Below are 16460 nucleotides of genomic sequence, written 5' to 3'. Positions count from 1 at the left end.
AAGCTGACAGGCTTGGGTTTGGGTGATCGTGGCTGCTGGAGGAGACCTGGGTAGCCAGCAGAAGACATCAGCAGACGAGAAGCCAAACTACCAATTTCAGGCAGAGCAGAAGGACACCAGATGAATCAAAGGGATTAAATCAAAAAGGAGTAAGTATGACTTTTCCTTAGAATAAGGAATGGATGTATATGACTCTAAATAAAGCTGCATGCCTGCACCTGAATGATCTTTAACCTCACCCATTCTATGACTGCTTGATCAACATGCATAGAACGTACGTTAGTTTAGAATAGTATTAGCAGTATGGTTAAGTATATTATTGTAATGTTACCATATACATATGTATATTGCTTACTGCATTGTCAAAAGTTTGATATTGAGTGTGCTAAAGATTTATATGTATATATATGCGGGATTTCTTCATATTTATATGCTGCTACATTGTATGTTTGTTATGCTGCCACCAATTAAGTATTCATAACACTGTAGCATGTGCTAAAGAAATACTGTATTGTGTTGTGAATGCTGTATTGAAATTTTAGAATTTTATGTTATATGTAATGGTATACCACATACAGTTTACAGTGTTTTGTATTGTCTTAAGCGACTTATTTCTATATGTTTTACTGTCTGATTTTCAATTTAAATACAAATTATATTAGGATTAGTAGTTAATAAAGATACATTTGTTATTGAAGAATTTACTGTTTAAGTGTCAGTCCTTTGAGCAGAGGGCTGTATCAGTGTCCTCTCAAGGGCGAACTGAGACAGGCAGGTCTAGGGAGTTTTTCAATGGTTTTAAATGAGAACCCTTAAGCCCTTGTAAATCCCCTAGGAGGGGACCACTTTAATTACCTGTTTATAGAAGTAAGGCTGGGGAGCAGTATTGTTGGTATACCCAAGCCAGCATAGAGGCTTGTGGGTCCCAGAGTTTTAGGGTAACAGTCTAAAACATATTTGACCAACAGGAAGCCATAAGAACAAGTTAAAAATCTTCTAATGGAATTTCTAACCACTTTCTAACCTTAATTTTGTTCCTTCCCAGTTCAGACCATCTGGCAAGGAGAGATTCTGTACCTGAGGCAGGAGAGTATAGAAGAGCCATTGTAACCCTCCCCTTCCTTACTTCACTGTCAGGTTCCAAAGGCTGCTGCTCATATTAGCAGAGGATAGCATACAAGCCATAGTTGGCTATATTGGTTGCTCACCTAAGCAACACTTCTTATTTTTAATTTGAAAAGGTACATCATAACTCAGGACATGGAGAAAACCATGCACAGATATTATAGTTACCTGATGCTGAAGGGGAAGGGATGTGAGGCCCCAGAGATAGGCACAGGAACATGTTAAAAGGGGAGATATTTTGGTCTCTTGAGCTCTCTCTTGCATTCCATCTACAACTGTTCCCAACCTGGGGGGGGGGGGGCTTGGAGGGCAGGCATTAAAGATTACAAGGGGTCCACAAGTCTTCAGTAATATTGAGGTCATTTTAGCCCCCTCGCCCTCCCAAGCTCTACACTGGGTACAGCAGCCTTGGGCTCTGGGCCGACTGGAGCAGAAGAGCAGCTCCACACCAGCCGGGTACAGCCCTCCCGAACTCCGCTCTGGCCAGAGCAGAGGAGCAACAGCCTCCAGACCGTCACTGACTGAGTGCCTGGCCAGAGAGAAGCAGCATCCCTGTGCCAGTGGGGGCCTGCAGCAGTCCTGGCCAACACACCAGAGCCCACCTCCATTACCCTCAGTCCATGAGGGATAGGAAAAGGCGGGGGGCATGTGGTGGCATCTGCACCAGGGTAGGCTTAGCTTCTTACTCAGGTAAGAGTAATTTATTATTCATTATTATTACAATGTAATTTAGTGTTATCATTATCATCATCATTATAATGTGTTAATAGGGGTTATGTGTTTATGGCTGGGGGGGGAGGGGGGGGAAACACGTGTTTTACCTAGTGTTAACTAGTGGGGCTCTCACTAAAAAAGGTTGAGAACCACTTGTCTACAAGACAACAACAAGCAGCCGAAAGACAGTCCACATGGCAAGGGCCTGGCTGAAGGAGTCAGCCAGCCTATGGTGAGAACCATCTGAAGACTGTAAGGTTATTTAAAGTATTAAACTAAGTGTAGAATGCAATTTGATTTTATTCCTTCCCAATCAAATCTAATTTATATTCTTCTGGCTTATAATCACTTAAAAATCTTTCTGTACTTAATAAACTTATATGTTTGTTTTATCCAAAGCAGTGCATGTGGTTTAAGTGTGTGCAGAGACTTCATTTAGAGTGACAGAACTGGTGCATATCAATTTCTTTGATAAATTGACTAACCAACGAGCTTGCACTGAGTGGGCAGCACTGAACTCTGTAAAACGGCAGTTCCTAGGGTTGCATCTGGGACTGGAGATAATGGCTGGGGGTCACACCATTATGTAATCCCATGAGTGGCTGGTCAGAAGCACTCATTCACTAAATCAGGAACCGCTTGCTTGAAGGTAGCTGGAAGTGTGCTGATCCTGGAGCAGGGATTCATACAGCAGGGCAAGTGCAAGACAGGCCAAAGGAGTGGGGGATTGGGGTGACACAGCAATATACCAGTCCAAATTGCAGAGGGGAACGTGACAACATCACTCTGTTGCTTCTATGCTATTCGCAGAGGCAAATATTATACTTGATAATATTCCACATGCAGAACTGCGTAATCACACTTTACCTTAGGATAATTAGTGACATGGATTGTAACTCCTCTATCATTCTGAACTCACAGTAAATCCAATTCCATTTTAGACATAGTTCATTCTGGAACCCTATAATTTGTCATATTGTCCCTTTATATAACTGCAACAACTAAATGCCCTTTTTTTAAAAAAAAAAAAAAAAAAAACCTTTTATATGATTTTTCTGGAAAGCATGCACACTGATATTCCCTTTAGAATTGCAGCTAGGAAAATAATATTTCTCAGTTATAGTTATGGAGGTGTGTGTGTGTGATGGGTTAAGGACAAAACGCTGCCTTTACCTTAGGGCCTTAAGGAATGATGCAAAGGGGTCTTGATGGTTAGGGGCAATGGAGTAGTACTAGCTAATGACTAACACAACATCTATCCTGCTCTTGAAGGTCAGAAAGGCAGTAGGAAGGCTGGGGAGATAGAAGCAAAATTTTGCCTCTGATTTATGTATCAGTATATAAACCCTTGCTGCTGAGCACATCATATATGTTGGCCATCAAGAAAAATGGCTCCTATCCAAAAGAACCCAATCCCTGACTGTGTACCAGCCAGTGAGATGCTGGTCTCCCATTCTAGCACATAGTACAAGAATCTATGCTATACTATGTAGGAGTGTTGTAAGCAAGATATGAGATGTAATTAGGCTGATTAGGTCTGAAGAAGAGTACCGTTCTGGACACCCCATTTCAAAAAAGATGTGGACAAATTGGAGAAAGTCCAGAGAAGAGCAACAAAAATAACTTAAAGTCTAGAAAACATGACCTATGGGGGAAGATGGAAAAACCTGGGTTTGTTTATTTTGATAAAGAGAAGATTGAGGGGGGACATGATAACAGTTTAAGTACATAAAAGGTTGTTACAAGGAGGAAAGTGAAAAACTGTTCTCTTTAACCTCTGAGGAGAAACAATGGGCTTAAATTGCAGCAAGAGTGGTTTAGGTTGGACATTAAGAAAAACTTCCTAACTGTCAGGGTAATTAAGTACTGCAATAAATTGCTTAGGGAGGTTGTGGAATTTGCATAATTGGACATTTTTAAGAGCAGGTTAGAAAATACCGATCAGGGATGGTCTAGAGAATGTTTCCTCTCTGAGGATTGTCACCTTGACATGGTGTCTTGCATGTCCCAATGACCCTGAGAGCGATGGCGTCTGGAGCTCACGCTCCTCGTAGGGCCAACCATGGCGGTAAGGTCGAGGGGGAGGTCCCAGACAAAGAACAATCCAAGGGAGTCTTCAATGGCGGAGAAGGCAGGGGAAACTTGTGGCACCAATGGCTCTGAACGCGGAAGAAAGCTGCAACGGGAAAGTGTCCCCGAGACAATCTACTACCGGCGTCAGTATCCAGTATTGACTGGACGGGAAGCTCTTTAATTTTGGTCGCTTCCAGACAAAAACAAAACTCACCACCAAGGACATTCACGACCTTCAGTTTGCGGACAACTGCTGAGTGATAGCTCACTCTGCACAGGATATGCAAGCGATGCTAGATCTCTTCAACACTTCTTATAAGAGACTTGGCCTGTCCTTGAACATCGCCAAGATGAAGGTCCTCCACCAACCTTCTCCAGGCCAGCTGAACATCCCTCATGCCATCCATGTAAACAGAGAGGCTCTGGGATATGTGAAGCACTTCCCATATCTCAGCAGCCACCTCTCCCAATGGGCTACCATCGATTAAGAAGTCCAGCACCAGGTTAACTGCGCCACTGCCACCCTCTTCAAGCTGTGACAACGTGTCTTCTAAAAAAAGAGATCTTTGGAAGTTGACGAAGGTCCTGGTTTATAAGACTATCGTGCTGAGCACCCTCCTCTACTGCAGCGAAACCTGGACCATCTACTGATGCCACATTAAAACCCTTGAGTGCTTCCACCAGCAGTGCTTACACTGAATCCTGGTGTCAAATGGAAGGACCACTGGACCAGCGCAAATGTCCTCCATGAAGCTGCATCCACCAGCATCGAAGCCTTGCTCTTGAAAAATCAACTCTGACGGACGGGCTACTGCATCTGGATGTCTGAGAACCACCTCCCTTGTCAGGTTCTCTTCTCTCAGTTTTCCGTTGGCCAAAGGAAACAGTACATGGACACGCTCAAGGTCATCCTCAAGTATGAATGTATTGACATCAACGACTGGGAAAGCAAGCTGCTGACTACTCGGCATGGCAACACCTGGTCCATCAAGGGGTGCGCCACTTCGAGGCCCAATGACTCGACACCGAGGTGGAACGGCAGAGGAAGGAGAAAGAGACCAACTTGGGCCTGCGAATCCCATTCCCCTGCACAACAACATGCCCCCTCTACTGAAAAACGTGTGCATCCAGAATCGAGCTCCTCATTCATCTGACCCATAGTGCAGGGGACTGGACTAGATGACATCTTGAGGTCTCTTCTATGTATGGTGCAGAAAGGCTCCTTATACTGCATCTAGGCACTTATATGGTCTGCATTGCTATAACTTCCAACGTTTAGAATTTTTCCCATTCTTTTTTTTTTTTTTAAATGACTATTAGGAATATGGATGACAATGTATTTTTAGATGTGTGTCTCCTTTGAAGGGATTTTCTACTCTATCTCATAATGGCACTGTGCTGGCATTAGCCCAAAATAGATGCCAGAAGGCCAAAGCCTCCTCATACACTGCTGAAAACCAGAATTAACAAGTGTAAGTGAGAGCATAATTAGACCCCCTGCATGTGGCTGTCACCCTATTTTGGGGATCTATTTTGTAAGCTCACATTGGGTCAAGGTTTTCTCCACAGTCCTATGTAGTAACTGCCCCACTTTTTTCTCTAATTTGCACTTATTCCCTTCCCTAAAAGCCTCCTCTCACCTTTCCCTTGCTCTTAAATGGTAAAAAGAGGGATCAATGTTAAGGTGCTGTGTAACATTTTCCCTTTCTTGGGCCACTCATTGAAACCATGTGGTGACTCACCTGCAACTTTTCCTTAAGGTGTTGAGGGCTACACTATGCAATAGAGTAGGGTTGCAATCTGTATTTCACATAGGTAGCACAAACTAACTCATGGGTGCTAAGTTAGAGAGTTCCTTCTGTTTGTATTTGTTTAGCACATGCCTCCACATATTTGGAAGAATAACAGCTCTAAAGAGAGGGTCTAATGGCTCATCTACACTGTGGAGCTCCATCAGCGCCACAGCCATTGATGCAGTGGCATCATTTGAGAGGGTCTGGTGAAGACATGCTGAATCGAGTGCCGAGAGCTTCTTCCATCAACTCCGGCTCTCCACCGGAATGAGATGCATAAGCTCTGTCGACAATAGAGCGTCTCCCATTGACCTAGTGTAGTGAAGACAGCACAGCTACTTGATGCAAGGTACATCAACTTCAGTTATGTTATTTGCATAACATAACTTATGTACCTTGCATTGATGGAGCCGCTCAGTGTGGACAGACCCTTAGAGTGGCTGTTTTTCTTGTTTTTTCCTCAAACAGACATTTGATATGACAATTACACCTGGAGAGGTGAAATGGATGCTAGGGGCAACTGTGTTTCTGCACCACTTTAGAAATGTGTTTACATTTTAGAACAATACAAATCCAAAAATTATGGCTTCACAATATTGCCCATGAACTAGGAGAATGAAAAATGAACAAACTACATTAAAATGTGCCTAATGCAGTATCAAGGTTTCCTGCCTTTGAGTGCCAGCAGGCTAAAAGCTCCCACTTTTCCTTCTTGTGGCGATAGATGGATGTGTGCTTCCTCCCACATCACTACCACAGCTCTTTATTATGTTTTCCTCATCCTCTATAAGAACCTAACTCCTTCCTTTTCTGCCACCTACCTAAATCTGCTAAAACACTGAAATTGAGAAGGCTTCATCGGAACAATTTTACAACATCGATTCACTTCAACTATTTATGTTTTACATTCTGCAGACGTTGGTGCAGGTACAATTTTACTCAATAAACTGACCATAAACAAAGGAGGTCACAAACAACAGTGTAGGTAATTGGAGAATTTTAATCACAAGGATGTGCAGGAATTCTCTTTTGCTGTTTTCCAATCAGCTCTAGTCAGTGCAGAATTTGGCCCAGAGATTTCAAACGCTGTGAAATATGGAATTAAAACTTGCTTGGTCATATTTTCCTGCAACACAGTATCAGATTTCAGGACTAAATCAGGACTAACTCTTAATTCTTTGTTCTCATGTTTCTCCACATAAGTGAGGGACAGAGCCACTCTTTGTGGTCCATTCCCTAATCTGGTTACTTTATAAATGTCAAAGAAATTCTCCAGTTTCATTCTGTATGAAAGTACCTGTGCTTTCTTATTATGGAGAGAGTATATCCCCCAGAAGTGGGAAGCATGCTCAATTACCAAGGAATACAGAAGGCAACTGAGGATGAAGATATTGCAAAGAAGCTAAATGATTTAACTACACCAGTTTTCACCATGGAGTGTGGCTATAACCAGACAACTGAAGCCTCTTAGATTATAGCTACACAGCAATTGAGGGGTTTGATTGCCACATGTTGACATACCTGAGGTAGCTCTGATCTCACTAGCTCAAAAAACACTGAATAGCACTGAAACCACGGCAACACAGGCAGCAGCCCAGGCTAGCTGTCTGAGTATGCACTCAGGATCTCAGGTGGGCTTGTACTCATGTAGCTAGCCTTGGTCATCATGGCTTCAGTGTTATTATTCAAGCTAGATAAACCAAAGCTAGTTCCAGTATGTCTATACATGCTACAGTCACACCACTGATTACAGTGTAGACATTTCCAGAGATGCAGAAAACTGGAAGGAATTAGTAAAATTTAATATATTTATATCTTAATGTATTGCTCTTTCTTGGATAAATGCTGACTCTAAATTCAATACAAAGGAGTGGACGTTTTCACATTTATCACATTAATACTTCAGATTTCTCTGAATTCTATACTTAAAAACACAAAAAGACTTAAAATTCCCAGTAAACCACATATCACTTGAGTGTAAGGGATCCAGAAGCCCCTAAACTTCCATCTGATATAGAGAATTAGTTCTGGATTTGTAATTGTTGACAACTGTGCTTGGACCCCAGTAAGAGAAGCATATTCTACAACAGACACTGGTAGCAGGCTAAAGATTATTTTTTTTAAAAGGGATGGGAAGAGAGGGTAAGAATGCAAAGAATAATCTTGGCAACCCTCCTAGTATCACAAGACCATATCTGTATATAAGGTTGTGGTCAAGGGACTGGGACAATACTTTCTCTTCCCCTCAGGTCTACCCCAAACTGCTAATGCAAGCTTTAAGGAAGCACTTTCTAAAGCACAATTTATTACCACCCTTTATGGTTGATTGTGCTTTGAAGGAGTCATTTTTAGACTTTGTTGCTGGAGGCCTGATCATCACAAAAAGGGGACCTTTGATATGTAGGAATGGAAACCTTTATTGGTATTAGGGGAGGTTTCTTTTTGTTTTTTAAATTCCCTCTAAAAGTAACCACAGCATGTCACATGCAAGTCAATTTTAAATAAATTACACTACTTAAGTTGATATGCTATGAATATTGAATAAACTGTTTTCCTGAATGTTGGTTTACAACTCAAAGGACCTCTGGCTTATCAGAAAAAAAAAATCAACATTTAAAAAGATCCAGCTCATTTAAAATGAAAAACCTTTCATGTCTTTTTGAATATCTTTGACAGCAAAGCCTAATTACACTGGTCTTGCAAAGGGAGTATTTACCATTTGCAGTCCCAATCTCCTTAAAGAAGCTATGAACTGATATATTTAGTATCTTGCAAATTTGAAAAGACGATGAATAAAGAGTACAGTGCTGAAAATGATAATCCGTTTCCTTCCTAACATGTAGGGATGCAGAAAACTGGAAAACTTCATAAATCACATGTATTATGGAGTATTTAACTTGGAGGTTAGCGTCACAATCTGTACTGGGGCTATAGTATTTCTAAAGTGTATTCCTCTTTCTGAGATTTAAAGTATAATTAGAATATTTCTCCCAAATTTCCTTCCACTGGACTAATATTCTGTAATGTCATTGATTTCAATGGAGTTACTCCTCACTTACCCCAGCGTAAGAGACAACAGGATCAGACATATTTTCTTTAAATGATCAACAATCTTGAATTCATTAACCTGAATCTTCTCATTCACAATGGTTCAAGTCAAGAGTAACTACTTAAATCAGTGGAACGTCAGTGGTAAAACTAGTTAAATGAGATCAGAGTTTCATTTTTCACTCTTAATTCTCACTCCAGTTTAATATCCCACCACTCCCAGCTTTTTCCCCGTTAGTCTGTTAAACATAACTTGAGGATCACTGTGTTACACTAACCAGTTATATTTTACAATAATGGTAGATTATATAACAACAACTCAGTTTTGATTTATACACAAATTCAACCTCTCAGAATGAAATTGGAATGGCTCAGATTATGAACACTGGTTATAAGAATTGGGTTTGTTTTTATTTAAATACATTTATAGTTGTGTTACTTAGTGCTTATTAATGTAACAGCATGTAATTATAAAAGACCCTAATTCTGATCCCACCAAAAATTAATTAAAACTTTGCCATTTTCTTCAATGGGTGCAGGATTACATCCCAGTGTTGCTACAGACCAGAGAGAAGTATGGTCTAGTGGATAACGAATGGGACTGGGACTCTGATTAACTGGGTTCTATTTTAAACTGTCACATATTTGCTCTCTGAAGTTGAGCGAGTCCTTATCTCCCTGTACCTCAGTTTTTCTATCAATAAAACTGGGATAATAGAAAATGTGAAGAGGAGTTGAGAGACTTGGGTGGAATTTTCGAAGTGTTTCTAAATCACTTACACTCTTTTGAAAATCCACCCCTAATTCATAAACATCTGTAAAGTACTTTGAGACCCTCAGATGGCAGGCATTATAAAAGTGCAGAATATTTTTATACATTACTGTTTGTGAAGCATATATTTCAAAAGTTCTTCTGTAAAGAAGCTATAAAATAATCATCACAGATATGCAATGCAATTTCTGAGTAGTTAAGATTTTAACAAACAGTTTCTGGTAAATTATCCATTCTGTTTGAAATAACATATGGTGTATTACTTAAATTTGCTTTTCATATCTGCTGCAATATGGGATACTAAGTATTTGGCATAACCTTTCCAACAAACTAGTTTGGCACAGTTTCTTAGGCACATATCTTATACCCTCTCCATTTCACTTTAGACTCTGTACCCATGCAGTGTCTATTACTTGAATGTTCCCCCTTTCCTCAAGTTTTCCCAAGCTATCCAATTCACATGACGAAAAAGTTATACTGTCTTTTTCTCTTACAGACATATCTTTTTTTAAAGCCACATAAAGTATGGGTTTTTTATGCCAGCTATCAATTGATGGGTTAACAGATCACACAATAATGGGGTTACATACCATGAAAGAATCTTGCATATGTTTTCAAACTTGAATGTGCAAAATAAGGCACCTAAACTGAAATGTAGGCACTCAAATATGTGGTCTAAGTTTCAAAAGTGCTGAAGATGAATAGCTCCAATTCAGTTCACTGGCAGTTGCAGGTGATCAGGAGCTCCAAACTGTGCCACCATTTTAGGTGCCAAAAGATATGTTTAGATGCCTCAGTTTAATAACTCAAATTTTAAAGACTGGCCATGCTGACCTGATCTAGAACCAATTCCTTGTTTTCATCTAAAAAGAGAGCCTATATCATCTTCATTGCTAAGAGAACTCGGCGGGCCTTTTGCATGTCTTGATAAGAATATATGTTTTATTTCAAAACTATTACAACATGATTGTTAATTCCCCTCAAACACTAGACCACTCATGTACAACTTTATTTACCTAGTAATTGGCATGTTAACATTTGTCATCATCTAGGTTTTATTTTCATACAAAACGAAGTATTCAATGACAAGAAACCACAGCGAGGTGCCTTACTGCAGCAGAAATGGCCAGCTATTGGAGATTGAGATTCTGTTGCTGAAAATGTGTTTGCTTATGCTGCTGCTAAGATCAGTGCCCCAAGCTCCCAATGCATTTAATAAAAGCAGGAACAGGCCCTATGAAAATGAAATGGGGACAGAATAACTTCCAACCATGGAAGAAATTTCATTAGTGAACTAAGCCTCAGCCTGAAATGCCTGAAGCCTCAGATTCCCTGAAACCTCAGAACGGAATGCTGCAAAAGCGCTCCCATCAGCCTCTTTCAAATGCACAGAAGATAAATGAGTTCCAGGATATTTACTTTTTCACATTTTCTTGGCTTGTTGCATGGAATCTCAACTTCACATGCTGAGAGAATAAGATCAGCTGAAAGAACAGCCACTTGGTGCAACATATGCCACTCTAAACTAAAGGTCTGAGTAGCAGTAAATATCCCCCCATGGCTTCTAGATATAATGGAGAAGGAGTAGGCACGTACCCAGAGGCCATTAATGTCTTCATAATGGGAATAAGAGCCATTCTGCCTTAGATGCAGAGAGAGGTACACCTGGGCACAACATGGAAATTGACATATTCTTGCCTGCCTGTTCCTCCCATATGAACTGATGACTCTGAACTTGAATTCTGCCAGTGACCCTTTCTCCACCAGCTGCCAAAGAAGCTAAGTGGAAGCAACTCAAGAGTAATGAATCTCCCGCAAACCTTTTCATTCTGTGCTATTTTAAATTCAGAAAGGACTACAACAATCACTTAGGATAATCCTAGAAGATCAAAAATTGTTTCCTCTTATGCCTGCATTTGTTTTAGCCCTGAGCAGACAACCTATGCTTTATTTAATTCTTTATCAGTAGAGTGTGAAAGCATCTACCAATTATTTCCCACTGATACCTTCTCCAGGAAATGAACCAATAAAATATTTATTTGAATTAATAATATTCCATTCCATTAACTGAAGATTAAACTCAGTCTTTCAATTTTGCTTCATAAAATCTCTACTATCATGAAATTTAAGTGAAAGGATTAATACATTCTAATTTTTAGTATAAATCAATTGTAATAATCTAATTCAGTCACTATAACTAAGATGCTTATGAAGACCTGTAGCCTCTTAGATAAATTACTTATTCCCACATTTGTGAACAGGTTTAAACTCTATTCTGACTTCTAAGAAGTGGTATCTAAACTAGTAAATGGACCATACCATGCCTGAGGGCATTTTCCCCTTCCCTGCTGTTAGAAGTGTGGTTTTATTATGCCATTAACTTCCTTTTGGTATTTGAAACCTTTGTGTGAAGAGTTTCTCGGTTTGATAACTAACATTGCTGCATTTACTGAGGTCAGGACCATCCACGCTCCACTCAGCACTGGGACTACAGTTAGCTGGAATTATACTAGTCACCAAAGACAAAAGAAGGAATTATATGATAAAAACTTCAGTCTCTACAGTTTTTCACAAAATGGTTATCACTCTTGTGATTGTTACCACAGCTGAGGAGAATCTTTATAGCAATAACGAAGTGAAAATCCTAGGGGCAACAAAAATCAGAACTAAGAGTCTTACCCAGTTCATTCAGTGACTCAAAAATTAAAGACAATACATCACATTAATCTCTCACAGGTTTCCACAGTTACTTGCCTAACATTGCAGTGCTGTTTAAAATGGCATAAGCAGGAACATAGACACAAGAAGCAGCAAACAGTTGCTGGATTATAAATTAATAATACTGTCTTCACAGCAGGGTTTGAAAAGTGTAGAGTAAGTCAGGCCTGGGGCCAAAAAAAATGAAAAAGAAAACAAAATATTTAATAGTTGCTTATTAATTGTGCACAGTCCATCCTCTGCACTGACTGAGGTAAGGATGTTGTGGAAAATAGAAGGTAAGGGGGATAAATTAAAATTGCACAGGCAACCTTAATTCACACATTTCTTAATTTTTAAGTGCTTCCTTACTGTTTGCAACCTTACTGTTCATTTATATATATGTTTGCTGTGTATAATATAGTAACTATATCAAATAAAGAGCACTCCCAGACTTCTGATAGTTACCTAAAGTGCTGGTAGTTAAGTAATTATTAAAAGTTCTTTGGTTGCCCCTTTTATAGCAGCTGTTCCCTGGCATCCCTTTCACTTAGGCAGACACAAACACCTGTAGCTGTTTTACAGCTAATGACTTCATTGTACTGTTCTCTTTTCTGATAGTCAATATTAGACTTCTGTTATGTGTTTACTTCTTACATCTCAAATCAATGGTATATTTTCAAAGATTTATTTTTAGTTTTTGCCTTTAAAATTTTCAAAATCTTGTTCTTGTTATGTTTATGTTTTATGTGCTTTAAGGGATATGTTTGTCTCTGCCACATTACATATTTGTATACTGTTATACAAACATATCTGAGCCCCAACAGGCGATAACGCTGAACATGTAGGCTTAAAAAAATATTAAGATATTTCTGAAAACAACTTGTGCTTAGTATGGATGAAGTCTATGAGCCTGGGGATCACATGCATTTACTGCAGATGTGGGTTTTTGAGGAAAAGAGAAGGCCGCCTTGACACTTCTCAGCATCCCTTTGCCAAGCTATGTATGGAGCAGCTCATAGAGTCAGTTAAAAAAAAAAAAAAAGCAGCAGCCATCTCGCAACCCTGTTTTGTAGTTTCTTAAAGAAGAGGAGAAAATGACCAGTTAAAAAGCAAAAGCCTGGAGCACAAAGGGAGCAGAGAGAATTTATCTTCTTCCAGCCCAGCCAGACAAACTTCTCAACATTCAAATCTGCCAATGGGTGACAAATAGGCAACACCTGTGCTTTGTTGGATATAACACACTGAGTGACTGACTAGAGCTGTTTTTTAAGGGACTCTTCACATGGCATGCAGAAAATGAACAGTTTTGTAAGCAGTTACTGAAGGGAGATGGAAGGCTGTCCCTACTCAGAGTATCTGGGAGTTAGTGGAGAGGCTTTTCTCCTGAACTTCTCATGGGCCATCAGAAGGAAGGGCAGTTGAGAAGGAAAGCATGATCCCCGCCCATATTCTGCCCAAAATAACTAGTTCAGGCCAGGTCCCCAGACAATTAATTTAGCCACCACAAACCCATGTAGTTTTAACCTGTGCCTCACTATAGAGCTAACTCAGGACTCCCACTTCAGAACCACTAAAAATAATATAGCATAACATACAACACACTCCTCTACCTCATAGTTAATTTATGCTCAATCCTACCTCTCTTCAGGTCTCCACAGCTAAGGCCTCCAAAGACATGCTTGTTGTTGTTCTGGACCCAGCTCCTCTTTCCTGCTTCCCTCTCTAAGGACCAGAGAGGGCAGGCTAGGCTAGGCACACTTCACAGAGAGCGCATAGAGGAAGTTGGAGGAGCCTCCCTGAGTAAGAAGAGCCCAGCTGTTCAGGGCTGCTCATTTCCTCTTACCCCCTCCCCCTCTGTGAAAAACACAGCAGGCAGCTTGCTAATTCTCATCCTTCACTGTGCTAACAGCACCTTGTGGACAAGAGTGTTGGCAGGTGGTGGGTTTGGAGTCCCAAAGCTGCTAGAGGAAGGTTTTCTTGTCCTGCTCCATTTCTGCCATTTGTTGCTCCCTGCCCTGGTGAATGCCTTCTAAGAGTGCAGAGTGGGGAGGATATAATGGGCATTAAGGGGAGCATTTAGCACATAAAGCAGGATGCTTTAGCACTCTGGGGGCAGGGAAGCTCTGCTTTGGGGAACATGTGGGCCAGGAACCAATCTGCCTGGCATAGGTGCTGGATCTAAGGGTGCTGGTGGTGCTGCCGCACCCCCTGGCTTTAAGTGGTTTCCATCATATATTGGGTTTACAGTTTGGTTCAATGGATCTCAGTACCCCTGCTGTACAAATGATTCCAGCACTCCTGCTGCCTGGCTCAGAGCAGTGTGTAAAACTCTGTAATGTGCTCAGAATTGCCACAGCTCCACGCAGTGACAGCTAGTGTCGCATTGCTCCCTGGGGTTGTGTTCATCCCACAGCTCAGACTGATAAGTCCCGTATCAATGCAAAGGGAATGTGGGAAGCTGGTTTGTTTACAGCTGCTTTTCTTGCCTTCCCCAGTCAGTAGAATCATCATCTCCACTTCCATCTTATCCTTTCTACCCCACTGACCTTACTTCCTCTGCCCCTGGCTGAATGTTTTACCTTGCAGCCCAGCCAAGTGCATAGATAAGCTGGGAGCCAAAGGTGGGCATCCACCCATGTTCTGGCAACACCAAGCAACAGTATCCTGCTTGCCCTGTTTTAAAATCACAGTAATGTGCACTGCGGGGTGAGGAATATAGGATCATGGAGCAAGCGAGAGACGGCCCTTTCTTTTCCTGGGGGGGTCCCCTCGCAGGCTTGCAGTGGGAAGAAAGACATGGAAAAGAATCTGGGCAAAGTAGGGAGCCAGAATCCCAGGGAGAAGGTAACAGAAATATAGGGATGAGAGAGGAAATGGGAGAAGAGTATTCAATATGGAAGAGAGAGAGAGGAAGGAAGGAAGGAAGTATTAAAATAGGGAGAGAGACCTAGTCAGAATATGAAATAAAGAAATAGGAGAAAGCCTAAACTTAGAGATATCTGACAATAAACTACAGTAACACAAGGTTAGATAGCAACAAAAAGCACAGGGTTTTAGGTTAAGAGGTAGTCTTTATAGTAATGCTGCTGGCTACTATTCTGGTCCTTATACTTATGTGCTTTTTTTTCCCTACCTACTTTTAATGTTTATTTTAGGCTTGTTTTACTTCGCCATCTTGTTGGCAGTTTAGTCATTTTTAGAGTGACATGTAACTAGTTTTAGAATAATCATTCTCTTTCTCAAGGGAAACCTTTTGTTCCTTCTTTGGTATGTAATAAGGTGGCAGCTCCTTGAAGATCTGCTCTTTTCCCGAAGACCTTATTTGCTATTGATCATGCATCCTGTGGAGGGGGTGTATTGTCTGCCTATTGAATAAATAAATAAATAAAATTACTAGTTATGTCAGTGCTTGGATTGAAGGAAAAATAAATAGGGGTGTTCCCCGACTATGTTGGTGTTCATTCATGTTTCTGAAGCTGCATGCATGTCTTTGACCCTTGACTCATAAAGATGCTTGTAAAGTGCAAACTTGGCCTTTGGTATGCAGACAATACAGCACTGGATGACATGGATCTTTCTAAACATTTCCTTTTTATCCCCTAAATCCTAGTCCTGCACCACTTTGCAAATTGTTCAGCTCTAATATACCTATCTCTGTGTGCATATGTACATAATGTGCAAGTAATTTTTTAAAGTCAAAATATAAATTCTCAAATGTGCATTTAATTTAAGTATGTCTGGCACATGGTATTACTTTTCTTACTTTATTACAAGATACCATTTTTTGTATAAATCAGAAAACAGATGAATACATTCCTCAGTCCTGTTCTTTCAGTTCATTCAGCTCTTGATTTATTACCACAAGATAGTGTTGTGCATTTCCAGCTGATCATGCTGGCAAGTGCAGCTGTCATGCATAGGTGTCCACCAGATAACTTGCACTCAGTAATGGGAAGCATGAGACAGAAAATTGTCTACCTTGGTTTCTCACAGAGCTCATTGGGATCAGCAATGTATGCTACAGTTGAGCATTTTAAGATGGAACCTAAGGATTAGAGGGGCAGAACTACTGTTTATGCTGATATGCCAGCCACTGATCCAACAATGACAACTGCTAAGAGCCGCTCCCACAGCTTACTCCTACGACTGAGAGGAATACATTGATGGGTGAGAAAATGGTGGACTTCTAATGGTCATAATAAGGGCACATCTCAGTGCTTCTTTTTGCTTGTTTT

General features: G+C 40.6%; 1 long non-coding RNA gene across 1 annotated transcript in view; it reads right to left on the bottom strand.

The window, feature by feature from the left end:
• LOC137167148 (uncharacterized) overlaps positions 1 to 14312 on the bottom strand; it is a 34264-nt gene extending 19952 nt beyond the window's left edge. Inside the window, exon 1 of the long non-coding RNA XR_010924026.1 lies at positions 13864 to 14312. This is a non-coding gene — a long non-coding RNA (uncharacterized lncRNA). The remainder of the gene's footprint in view (positions 1 to 13863) is intronic.
• Positions 14313 to 16460: the final 2148 nt, after the last annotated feature.

This window comes from Emydura macquarii, unplaced genomic scaffold (genome assembly GCF_026122565.2).
Source record: "Emydura macquarii macquarii isolate MOO-44397 ecotype Brisbane River unplaced genomic scaffold, CSIRO-AGI_Emac_v2 contig_320, whole genome shotgun sequence".
Taxonomy (NCBI): domain Eukaryota; kingdom Metazoa; phylum Chordata; order Testudines; family Chelidae; genus Emydura; species Emydura macquarii.
Note: the sequence above shows the minus strand (reverse complement) of the source record. Positions and strands in the feature narration are given on the sequence as shown.